Source organism: Saccoglossus kowalevskii, chromosome 16 (assembly GCF_978046115.1).
Source record: "Saccoglossus kowalevskii chromosome 16, keSacKowa6.1, whole genome shotgun sequence".
NCBI lineage: Eukaryota > Metazoa > Hemichordata > Enteropneusta > Harrimaniidae > Saccoglossus > Saccoglossus kowalevskii.
The window spans coordinates 24550096-24564051 of record NC_140656.1 but is presented as its reverse complement, the minus strand read 5'-3'; the positions used below and the strand labels follow the sequence as shown (position 1 = coordinate 24564051).

At 33.4% G+C, this 13956-nt stretch overlaps 1 long non-coding RNA gene across 1 annotated transcript; it reads left to right on the top strand.

Moving 5' to 3' along the window:
* The first annotated feature begins 3224 nt into the window (after positions 1-3224).
* Positions 3225-13199, top strand: LOC146733780 (uncharacterized). The gene is made up of 3 exons (XR_014926630.1): positions 3225-3399; positions 8410-8537; positions 10708-13199. It is a non-coding gene; the product is annotated as an uncharacterized LOC146733780 (long non-coding RNA).
* The last annotated feature ends 757 nt before the right edge of the window (positions 13200-13956 follow it).

Genomic DNA, 13956 nt, shown 5'->3' with positions numbered 1-13956 from the left:
TATGATTTAATGCAGCTGTAATGAAATATACTTACTACTGGGATAAGCGTCATAGCTTTGTGATTGATAGTAATTTCATGGGCTAAAATGCTCGTGCATTGCACCTTGTATTAAATGTAAGTATTCATGTGCATTATAGGACATTACAGAAAATTAAACCGCAATGTATGCACGACAGATAATATAACACGATAGCAGAATAGCGACTCTGGTATGGGAACCCCGCAGACAGGCAGTATAGGGTTATAGCGTAGAAACTGATGTTAAACACCCGTGCACAAAGCGCTTTATAGGGTATTTGGTAACACGCTAACATTACAGGAATTTTGGACGAAAATTCTTACGCGATAGTAAAGGAAGTCGCGTTAAAGTGGTCTGACTCTGTGGGTTAGCACATTATAGGGAGTTTGGCTATCATGCACACACAATAGGATATTGTACAGATATTTATATATATAAATAATATTTAAAGTAATGGCTATGATATATACATAATAATGAACCTCTTGGGTGATGATAATGTGTGCGGCAACTTATTCATTTTGTTATCTGAAGTAAACCATATACAGTTATGCATACACCCGCCTGCCTCGATAGGTCATCGTACTTTATATTTACGCCCTCTCCCGTTGATGACATTCATTTTTGTTTTATACCGTATATATTTTGTATATGTTTACACTCTGTGGGTCACCCTTACATGTTGGATTTCCGAGTATTAGCTGTGATATTTGGTTGAACTTCTCAGTAAATGAAAAATTACTAAGGTTTCACTGTGGTGTAAACTAAGGTTTGGTTATAAAGAATAAGGACATAGTACATCCGGGTGTGAGTCAAATATCTCACGGATCGGTTCACTATCATAATGGTGGAGTTGTTTACTATACTTGCAACATGACGAACTGACAAAAGACAAGGAAGTAACCTTTGACACTCCAAGTTACAGTGGAATTTTGGGAAACCAGAGTGAATTCTCCGTAATGAACAATCACCAAAACGTCACTGTGGTATGAACTAAAACTTGGCAACAAAAGATAAGAAAGTAACATCGACCAATTACCGTAGATTTAGTGTACAGAGCCATCATTAATATTCATGAAAACGTCAGTACAAAGTCACAAGTATATCCGCTTCATTGCAATTAGTCAATAAACCGCCTAGCACGACAGGGAATCGAGTCTTATTCTGTGTTAAGGTATGTAGTAAAATTGCACGTGTGCATGTAACACATATATGATACAAGACGGCAATATAAGTACAGCAGTGTAACGTCTTGTAGTGCGAGTTGACGTTATACAGACTTAATACATCTTAAATGAAGCCTTGTATTTACGACTGGAGATACAGTTACGCACTTGAAAATTCTCGTGAACATTCATACACCTGCGTGTGGAACAATATTTACTATGGACATGGTAACTAGTAATATTTTATGTTTGCTGTGGTTTGGCTTGTAGAAGTTTTTGCATCTGTCAATATTACACTTCCAACAAGCGATAGTATGCGGGCACTCTTTTTTCCTCTCTTCTGGTATACGAGGTTATTGGCAAAATATCGGACTATATGTCTGAGTAAATCAACCAGCGAAGGTACAGATAGCATTCATTTTGTATTTGATTGGTTCATGTGAAATGCGGTAACTGCTCTCGTATTGTTTTGGTCAAGCTATAAATAATGTCTGGTACTTGTATTTGTGCAGTCATCTTCAAAATATATTATTGCATGTAGACTCGACAACACTTTCAGGCTTATGGTATTTCATTTTTTAGGAGTTGAATTTGTATATGTCATATGTAGGGTCTGAGATCGCAGTGACGATCACCGTACATGACCACCACGCCCTGCTATGGTTCAAACATTGTTTGCTGAACGTCAAATGTCTACAGTTACAAGTAGTATGGTTAGTCTGAAATCCGGTTAATTTCATAACTGTACTTTCAATGTGTCAAATACAGTACAAAATGAACAACATTGGTTCTTTCTTTTAAGGTTGCGTTGGCGTAGGCTGTTAAAGGTCATAGATATTATTTTTTACTTGCGAAGTACAATGCGAGGCTATTTAAAATTGCTAGATAAACACCCAACCCTTGCACACCTAAATGTCTGAACAATTAGGAGCAGTGAATTTGTTGACATTTTTTACGTAATAAATACTGAACTATGGCTAACAGATGTAAATAACGCACGATAGCGTTAGGGTATATGATTTAATGCAGCTGTAATGAAATATACTTACTACTGGGATAAGCGTCATAGCTTTGTGATTGATAGTAATTTCATGGGCTAAAATGCTCGTACATTGCACCTTGTATTAAATGTAAGTATTCATGTGCATGATAGGACATTACAGAAAATTAAACCGCAATGTATGCGCGACAGAATATAATATAACACGATAGCAGGATAGCGACTCTGGTATGGGAACCCCGCAGACAGGCAGTATAGAGTTATAGCGTAGAAACTGATGTTAAACACCCGTGCACAAAGCGCTTTATAGGGTATTTGGTAACACGCTAACATTACAGGAATTTTGGACGAAAATTCTTACGCGATAGTAAAGGAAGTCGCGTTAAAGTGGTCTGACTCTGTGGGTTAGCACATTATAGGGAGTTTGGCTATCATACACACACAATAGGATATTGTACAGATATTTATATATATAAATAATATTTAAAGTAATGGCTATGATATATACATAATAATGAACCTCTTGGGTGATGATAATGTGTGCGGCAACTTATTCATTTTGTTATCTGAAGTAAACCATATACAGTTATGCATACACCCGCCTGCCTCGATAGGTCATCGTACTTTATATTTACGCCCTCTCCCGTTGATGACATTCATTTTTGTTTTATACCGTATATATTTTGTATATGTTTACACTCTGTGGGTCACCCTTACATGTTGGATTTCCGAGCATTAGCTGTGATATTTGGTTGAACTTCTCAGTAAATGAAAAATTATTAAGGTTTCACTTTGGTGTAAACTAAGGTTTGGTTACAAAGGATAAGGACATAGTACATCCGGGTGTGAGTCAAATATCTCACGGATCGGTTCACTATCATAATGGTGGAGTTGTTTACTATACTTACAAAATGACAAACTGACAAAAGACAAGGAAGTAACCTTTGACACTCCAAGTCACAGTGGAATTTTGGGAAACCAGAGTGAATTCTCCGTAATGAACAATCACCAAAACGTCACTGTGGTATGAACTAAAACTTGGCAACAAAAGATAAGAAAGTAAAATCGACCAATTACCGTAGATTTAGTGTACAGAGCCATCATTAATATTCATGAAAACGTCAGTACAAAGTCACAAGTATATCCGCTTCATTGCAATTAGTCAATAAACCGCCTAGCACGACAGGGAATCGAGTCTTATTCTGTGTTAAGGTATGTAGTAAAATTGTACGTGTGCATGTAACACATATATGATACAAGACGGCAATATAAGTACAGCAGTGTAACGTCTTGTAGTGCGAGTTGACGTTATACAGGCTTAATACATCTTAAATGAAGCCTTGTATTTACGTCTGGAGATACAGTTACGCACTTTAAAATTCTCGTGAACATTCATACACCTGCGTGTGGAACAACACTTACTATGGACATGGTTACTAGTATTATTTTATGTTTGCTCAGGTTTGGCTTGTAGAAGTTTTTGCATCTGTCAATATTACAATTCCAACAAGCGATAGTATGCGGGCACTCTTTTTTCCTCTCTTCTGGTAATACGAGGTTATTGGCAAAATATCGGACTATATGTCTGGATACATCAACCAGCGAAGGTACAGATAGCGTTCATTTTGTATTTGATTGGTTCATGTGAAATGCGGTAACTGCTCTCGTATTGTTTTGGTCAAGCTATAAATAATGTCTGGTACTTGTATTTGTGCAGTCATCTTCAAAATATATTATTGCATGTAGACTCGACAACACTTTCAGGCTCATGGTATTTCATTTTTTAGGAGTTGAATTTGTATATGTCATATGTAGGGCCTGAGATCGCAGTGACGATCACCGTACATGACCACCACGCCCTGCTATGGCTCAATTGCTGAACGTCAAATGTCTACAGTTACAAGTAGTATGATTAGTCTGAAATCCGGTTAATTTCATAACTGTACTTTCAATGTGTCAAATACAGTACAAAATGAACGACATTGTTTTTTTTTCTTTTAAGGTTGCGTTGGCGTAGGCTGTTAAAGGTCATAGATATTATTTTTTACTTGCGAAGTACAATGCGAGGCTATTTAAAATTGCTAGATAAACACCCAACCCTTGCACACCTAAATGTCTGAACAATTAGGAGCAGTGAATTTGTTGACATTTTTTACGTAATAAATACTGAACTATGGCTAACAGATGTAAAAAAAAACGCACGATAGCGTTAGGGTATATGATTTAATGCAGCTGTAATGAAATATACTTACTACTGGGATAAGCGTCATAGCTTTGTGATTGATAGTAATTTCATGGGCTAAAATGCTCGTACCTTGCACCTTGTATTAAATGTAAGTATTCATGTGCATGATAGGACATTACAGAAAATTGAACCGCAATGTATGCTCGACAGGATATAATATAACACGATAGCAGGATAGCGACTTTGGTGTGAGAACCCCGCAGACAAGCAGTATAGAGTTATAGCGTGGAAACTTGTATTAAACACCCGTGCACAAAGCGCTTTATAGGGTATTTGGTAACACGCTATCATTACAGGGATCTTGGACGAAAATTCTTTCGCGATAGTAAAGGAAGTCGCGTTAAAGTGGTCTGACTCTGCGGGTAAGCACATTATAGGAAGTTTGGCTATTATGTACGCACATTAGAATATTATACAATACAATAAAATTATTGGGATTTTAGTCGGAAAACCATGTGTGATATTCAAGATACCATTATAGAATAGAGTCTCGTCAGGTAGCAACGGTAGTGCAATGTCGGATATAAACGTTCGAAATAAAATTTAATACATTTGCATAAAATAATAAAGTGTCTTATAACAACAATAAATAAAACATTGTTTAAAAAATGTTTGAACGAACGCTTACACGTTGTAATAGTTGAAGCCATCTGAAACCCTCATCCGTTGTTTTGATTAACTGTCACACATGCGGGTATTTAACTTTATTGCGTCTATAACGGTAACTGAAGCGGCTAGGCAAGTGTCAGTAATTTCTCGGTAATTGCCTACCAGGTTCTTGCACCCGCTGCATTATGACAACATGCATGCACGCACTCGTTCAAGTGAATTTTAGACACAATCAAACGTAGAATACAGTTTCACGGATACAGCAGAAAATAGTTACTAGCTACTATGTTTTAATTATTCGGCCTAAATATCTTTATTAGTAAAGTCAACAAGGTCTACATCAAAATAGATGCGTACCGATATCACGCCCTCATTCTTTGATCTGTTATGTGACCCAAACGTGGAAAACGATATGCATATGATATGATGATAATAATAATAATAATAATAATAATAATAATAATAATAATAATAATAATAATAATAATAATTGCTATATTGAAAGTATATCCATTTGCTGTTATAGTATTTATTACGAATCATCGTGCACATGAACGGCAAAAAAGATTCGAAAAACATGTTTTCACGTTGATGTAGCATTCCATGGAAAACCGGATGCAACGGCATATAAATATGCGTCGCTCACGACGGTTTTCATTTATTTCACATTCTTTACTACAGCATCCGACCATAGCTGCACTTCCCTCCATCGTCCTGTCATGCGAGTATTCTTTAGAATAAGTTCTTTTAAATTCACCACCGAGGGCGCGATTTCGGTTCGTGCCGAACATTCAGACAGAAAATCTCGGCACGTGTCGAGAGTTGGTCCCGAGATCTATCGGGACCGAGATCGAGTTTTTTTTCCGGTACGTGCCGACTCGGTCCCGATCGTTCACACACGTATTTTCTCAGTCAAAACTGTTTATTTATTATATATTTTTAAAGAGCTAAAATATAGGTGAATACATCTAAGATACTGCGTAGTGATTCTGTGTTAGGCGATGGCATTCACAAGGATAAAATTACATTACACGAATATGCGTCCTGTTGCATTATACTGTGTGTGATTTTAGCACAGAGTTTGAAAAACAGGGATGTGCAACACACATGCAATTCTAGGTATCTTAGTTATAATCCCTTTCTCAATTAATACCTTAAGATAAAAGACAACAAAGCTATGTCACCAACAACTTTACATTCTTATCTCGTCCCATCAGGCAAACGTGGCCGTATATTTAATTAATTAGACAATGAAATATGTTTAAGCACCATGAACAGTGCAGAAGAGTCAGTCACTGTAATTGTATTATTATTATTTTTTTTTGTATGATTGTTTTTCACACAACATAAAAATATACAGTAACAAAAGCATACATACACAACAAAAAAACTGAAACGAAAACAATAATGGGCTAATGTGGTGTTTTCTATATTGTACCCTTCAAAGTCAGCTGTCATGTTTTGTTTGTACTAATTCAATAGCCAAAAAGAAATTATTTACAATTACAAAATAACATTTTAACCTGTTCGCTTCCTTGGTATTAATAAAATTGAGCAATGTTGACTGCTGGCTTGAATGAGTGGCTATCCGGTAATCCAAATCCTAACTGGCTTCCATTTCTGATAATGATATACTATTTTGCCTCTATTTAAATCAAGCTTCTCCCCTACATTTGTATATGTATTTTTTAAACAATAAAATAAAATGATTCAACATAATATTTTTCACCTCATAGATGCCAAGTATAATATTTTGTACATTACAATCTGTATTTGAAATTAAAATACAATTTTGCTGCATTTTTTCCCACCATGACTGTACACAGTGGCATTCCACAAACAAGTGCTTTATGGTTTCAATTTTTGTATGACACATAACACAGAGAGGGGAGGCTACTAACTTCCATTCAAAAAGTTTTAAAAACGTTGGAATATATCTATGAATAAATTGTATTATTATTAACTTTCATGTTTATTGAAGATTCCCAATGCTGGAGACGTTGACAACAAAGCGCAACACAATCGGCACAACAAAGACATGCCTCCAAGAGTATAAAATAATGAATGAGATAGCTCTCACATAGAATATGTATTTATTTCGTGGTGAACTTTTTTGTGGGAGTGTCTATAGCAACAATTGCCACATCCATAGTATTGATTGAGTCAAAAGTCTATTGGCTTTTTAGGGATACATTTTGAATACATAAAGTGAAGCGCCCTTGATCTTCAAATAACCATAATAGACAGAGTGGGGTCAAGACTGTATATACGTGATTCCGGCGTTTCATAATAAATGCTTTTTATGAATAATTGCAGACAATTCATCTCGAGTTACGGTCGACGCATTATACTAAATTTTCGCACAGACACACTTCGATATGTTCCCACTCAAGCGGGTCTGGGATTTTTCTATTTTCCTATTTGTTTCGAAATTACGATTTCTGAATGAATACCAGAAAGAACCAGATCGCATTGTTTCTTCAAGATAGCAAAATTATTTTTCCCCAACTATCATGTAGATATATATCTCAAACAACGCCGAATAGCGGTAAGCGTCGTCTGTTTTGTTGTTGCAAATGCTCTACTAAAATCGTTTATTCATTGGTGCAATTATTTTTTACCAAAAATTGCTTTCTGTGTTTACACAGAGATCACGTGACGGTACACGTCCGTACACACACTATCTTGTCGATTTCACATTCAGCGTGAAAAAGCTTTCCATCAATATATATATATATATATATATTGATGGAAAGCTTTTATATATATATGGCTTTGCGTGGTTCAGTAAATATTTTATATGGAAACCTCGGTAAAGTTAATAGCGCATGCTTCGGGCCCTGTTTCCATATTCCACAACGCATGCGACATCACTGAGGTCAATTGCAATATATGTGTTATGCAAGGTAACGTTCAACATCATCTATATTTGTTAATCAAACCTCATTGATGGTGCTGAACGTTGTGTTTGTATTAGAAGTCCACACGTAAGCGACGCTACCAAATATGTACATAAGCCAACAAGCCACACCAACCCAGTAAAGGCTAAGATTGCAAAGGATTTGTACACAATCCCAAACCCATCCCAATCCCGATGTCATAGGCTATAATATGCAATTACAATTCTGTCCCCCCCCCCCATAATCCTGGATTGTGATGTCAGCATAATTTGAGATGCCTACATCCTGTCTCCCCCTGTGGCATATTAGTATGTCGCAATAATAAGCACGCTACCAAGATACATCTATTATTAGACCTCTATTAAAGATGAGCTCCACAACGGCCTCTCTCATATTTTACGTCACAATATTTAAGTTGACTGACACTGCAAAAATAAATAACATAATTCTTTTTTGTGTTTCACTAAGAACTACACAAGATGAAAACGTTAACCCTATTCTTCATTGTATTAATAATAACTCTGATGTTTGTTGAAGACTCTCAAAGCTTATGGGGACGTCGACGACGAAGACGATCACCGCCCCCGCAACCATCAGTAAGTACAATTCGGTAATTGGGTTTATTAGTCATGGATTTTGATTAATTGTCGATGCCCTGATTAGTTATATTGTTAGGTATTGTTATTATCTAGGTGTTACTATTGCTTAGTGTAAAACAGTAACCTATTCTGTTTTTATATTGTAGTTTTGGTCATCTCATATTGCTTCATTGATTTAATAAAGGAGCTGACCAAAAGTCAACTTTCACGGCCATACCAAATCATGAAATTTCCTAAACCATTATCATCTGTAATGGCGCAAATTGTAATGACGACGTAATTTGTATAAACTAGACAATGTAATTGAAGGTTACAAGTACTCACTCATTGTGGTTTAGTTGCATTAGAAATAATTGTTCATTTGCATTTTTCGCTGCCTTCTCGAAGAACAATAGAACACACGTGTTAACGGAAAAGTCAATCCAAACAACATAATGACCCCTCAAGAAAAAGCTCCACAAATGTAGGAGAATGCAATTTACAAGATGGTTGTCATAATACTGATGAAATGATGAATATCTAGAGAATGAAAAGCGATAAAAAAACTGTATATTGCATGTTCTTACATTTTGCCTAACTCCTTTATCTGGAAGTATTAAGTTGTTAGCCTTGACTTTCCCTTAAATAACGGTTACACAATATCAGTATATTAATATTAATTATACTATATATAATTAATATGTTTTAGGATTTCAAAAAGAAAATGACAAACTAACATGATGCCATGATATACTTTATATATACATTGTGTCAACTTATTAACAATTTCAGGTAGGTTAATAGGATATGTTTTATTAGGGTATGCTTTAAACACATAAGCAATTACCACATATACATGATGAGTTTGTATTTATTGTATACTGTAAAACATGTCTTTCACGAGCACGTCTTTTTAGCGAATTTAGCGAGAGAACTAATTCGCTAATTTAAGATGTCGCTATTGACTTCATTATAAATTCAAAATGGCGGCCAAACAACGTCTTTTTCTCCACACACACACACACTTTGTAAACAACACAGGAAACTTAATAATCTGGAGCGACAAGAGAAAGATAAATTCGCTAAATCAACATTTCGCTATTACGTCATTTTACCACAATTCGCTAAAATAGTATGTTGCTTTTTCAACATGTTTTACAGTATACTATTGTAAAGCTTTTCAAAGAAGACAAAATACATATCAAAACCATGGATCACTTATTATTTCCATTTGCTTAGCAAATCCACATGGCATGTCATACTTGTATCAGTTGTATGCACTCATATCAAGAGCGTCTGCAACCTGGCGACATTTCGTATACAATATTCTTGGAAATTGGGTTAGACCTATACATAATCGATCATATCATATAGATACATAATTTTATTTTCAGCGAATATACTAAATCACCAAATATTGTTCAAATAAGCAAATAAATCCGGAATAATATTATAATAATGTTGAAAGAAAAACAAACAAGCAAACTAAGACATAATAATTTAATATTAATGTCGAAATAATTAAATAATTGCAGAATAATGTAACAGTATTATATAAATAATGTTACAGTAACATTAGTATTGACCTAGCACATTTTGCCGGTATTCTCACCCAGAGATACGAGGCACAACAATTACCAACGTGCACTATAATAAGCTACCTGAACTGTGGACGAAAATGTTGCCAATTCAATGTAATTTAATTTTAAAATGTTATAATTAGTCAATTAATATTACCAATTATTAATTTTGAACAAATTTAGATAAGATCAGGCAAACAAATTCGTAAGTAGAGGCGAGTTGATTGCTCTGTACTTTTACCAGAATACTGATTAATTGATATTTAGTTCTAGACGTTTAAGGTTACCAATAGAATAATTAAACACAAGTCTGCAAAAACATTAAAATTATAAACAGTTGATCCTCCAAATTGTTTTTGAAATATACACACAAAGACCTTTTCCAAGATATTACTAGTATGCGTGACTAGTACTTATGCTTGTACCACTATTAGTCGTCTGCCTAATTATCCTAAAATAATTCTAAAATATCAAATCTCAGCAATCAACATGCAGCATATATATGTTATATGTTATAGTTACCTCGTGCTGTATACCGGATACGTTGGATATGGCATTTTATACCGACTGAGGTGTTTTAAGTAATGTGTTTCTTTTTCTTATCATAGTGTGGCCAGTGTCTGGGATTCGCCAGAAAGATAATAGCCTCTGATCGTACTCATACATACGGCACAGACTGTAGCTTATGTGGCTATAACTGTCGATCTTGCATAACACACACCTATGAAAGGACCATGACTGGTGTTCAAGTTTATACCTGTCAACTTAGCTGCGACTGATGTAAAAGGCGCATTGATCGTATGTCTCTGTGATTTTTATTTGTTCAAACCACTTTACTTACTTTGTTTTTACATTTTAATATTCAAATGTGTTATTTTACTGCTGCTTAGCAAATAAAGGAAAACACACTGTAATATTCAAATGTGTGCATTATTTTACTACTGCCGAGTAAATAAAAGAAAACACATTGTAATATTCAAATGTGTGCATTATTTTACTACTTCTTAGCAAATAAAAGAAAACACATTGTAATATTCAAATGTGTGCATTATTTTACTACTTCTTAGCAAATAAAATAAAACACACTGTAATATTCAAATGTGTGCATTATTTTACTACTTCTTAGCAAATAAAATAAAACACATTGTAATATTCAAATGTATGCATTATTTTACTACTTCTTAGCAAATAAAAGAAAACACATTGTAATATTCAAATGTGTGCATTATTTTACTACTTCTTAGCAAATAAAATAAAACACATTGTATTATTCAAATGTATGCATTATTTTACTACTTCTTAGCAAATAAAAGAAAACACACTGTAATATTCAAATGTGTGCATTATTTTACTACTGCTGAGTAAATAAAAGAAAACACATTGTAATATTCAAATGTGTGCATTATTTTACTACTTAGCAAATAAAGGAAAACACATTGTAATATTCAAATATGTGCATTATTTTACTACTACTTAGCAAATAAAGGAAAACACACTGTAATATTCAAATGTGTGCATTATTTTACTACTGCCGAGTAAATAAAAGAAAACACATTGTAATATTCAAATGTGTGCATTATTTTACTACTTCTTAGCAAATAAAAGAAAACACATTGTAATATTCAAATGTGTGCATTATTTTACTACTTCTTAGCAAATAAAATAAAACACATTGTAATATTCAAATGTATGCATTATTTTACTACTTCTTAGCAAATAAAGGAAAACACATTGTAATATTCAAATGTGTGCATTATTTTACTACTTCTTAGTAAATAAAATAAAACACATTGTAATATTCAAATGTATGCATTATTTTACTACTTCTTAGCAAATAAAGGAAAACACACTGTAATATTCAAATGTGTGCATTATTTTACTACTGCTGAGTAAATAAAAGAAAACACATTGTAATATTCAAATGTGTGCATTATTTTACTACTTAGCAAATAAAGGAAAACACACTGTAATATTCAAGTGTGTGCATTATTTTACTACTACTTAGCAAATAAAGGAAAACACACTGTAATATTCAAATGTGTGCATTATTTTACTACTGCCGAGTAAATAAAAGAAAACACATTGTAATATTCAAATGTGTGCATTATTTTACTACTTCTTAGCAAATAAAAGAAAACACATTGTAATATTCAAATGTGTGCATTATTTTACTACTTCTTAGCAAATAAAATAAAACACATTGTAATATTCAAATGTATGCATTATTTTACTACTTCTTAGCAAATAAAAGAAAACACATTGTAATATTCAAATGTGTGCATTATTTTACTACTTCTTAGCAAATAAAATAAAACACATTGTATTATTCAAATGTATGCATTATTTTACTACTTCTTAGCAAATAAAGGAAAACACACTGTAATATTCAAATGTGTGCATTATTTTACTACTGCTGAGTAAATAAAAGAAAACACATTGTAATATTCAAATGTGTGCATTATTTTACTACTTAGCAAATAAAGGAAAACACATTGTAATATTCAAATATGTGCATTATTTTACTACTACTTAGCAAATAAAGGAAAACACACTGTAATATTCAAATGTGTGCATTATTTTACTACTGCCGAGTAAATAAAAGAAAACACATTGTAATATTCAAATGTGTGCATTATTTTCCTACTTCTTAGCAAATAAAAGTAAACACATTGTAATATTCAAATGCATGCATTGTTTTACTACTGGTGATTAAATAAAAAGAAACACATTGTAATATTCAAATTTGTAAATTATTTTACTACTTCTTGGCAAATAAAATAAAACACATTGTAATATTCAAATGTGAGCATTATTTTACTACTGCTTAGTAAATTAAAGAAAACACATTGTAATATTTAAATTTGTGCATTATTTTACTACTGCCTAGTAAATAAATGAAAAAAAACATTGTAATATTCAAATTTGTGCATTTATTTTACTACTGCTTAGTAAATAAAAGGAAACACATTGTAATATTTAAATGTGTGCATTATTTTACTACTGCCTAGTAAATAAATGAAAAAAACATTGTAATATTCAAATTTGTGCATTATTTTACTACTGCTGAGTAAATAAAAGAAAACACATTGTAATATTCAAATTTGTGCACTATTTTACTACTGCTTAGTAAATGAAAGAAAACACATTGTAATATTCAAATTTGTGAACTTCATAAACTGAACTTGTATGTGGCTTATTCCAAGGCATCTACACATTGAGTTTCATTGAATCTGAGTGGTTGAGATAATGATGAAAAAAAACATTGGCTAATCAATATGCAAATTAGTCATTAGTATTTCAATCAAAAACTAATCACGTCACAGGCATCTATGTATCACGTTACATTGAAATCTGTTGAGAAACAAGTGAAAATGCCTACAATTTAGCTAATCACTATGTATATCAGGTAACTAGTAATCACGGAATTCAAGAAAAAAACTAATCATGTCCGAGCGTTGTCCCAGAGCATCTATGTACCAAATTTCATTAAATCTGATAATTTGTTCCTGAGATATCAGTGGAACAGACAGACATACACACATTCACGCACTCATACACTGCAAAGACTTCCATTGTGTGCTCCCCGCACGGGATTTTAAAATAAAATCAACAATGGGTACTCAAATCGTGGAACACAAGTAAAGTCATACGTCTTGAACTGATGGTTCAATAGGAAACAACATTGAAATGCGTCAGGCACTTTAAAAGAAGATGTTGCTGAATTGTTAACAATAAAATAACTGCCATTCGTATCTGATCATCATGAGCGATGTATGAGCACACAAACACACATACACAGTTCAATCCATAAGTTCCCAATTTAGACTTCGTTCTCACGAACACTATAAATGACGTAC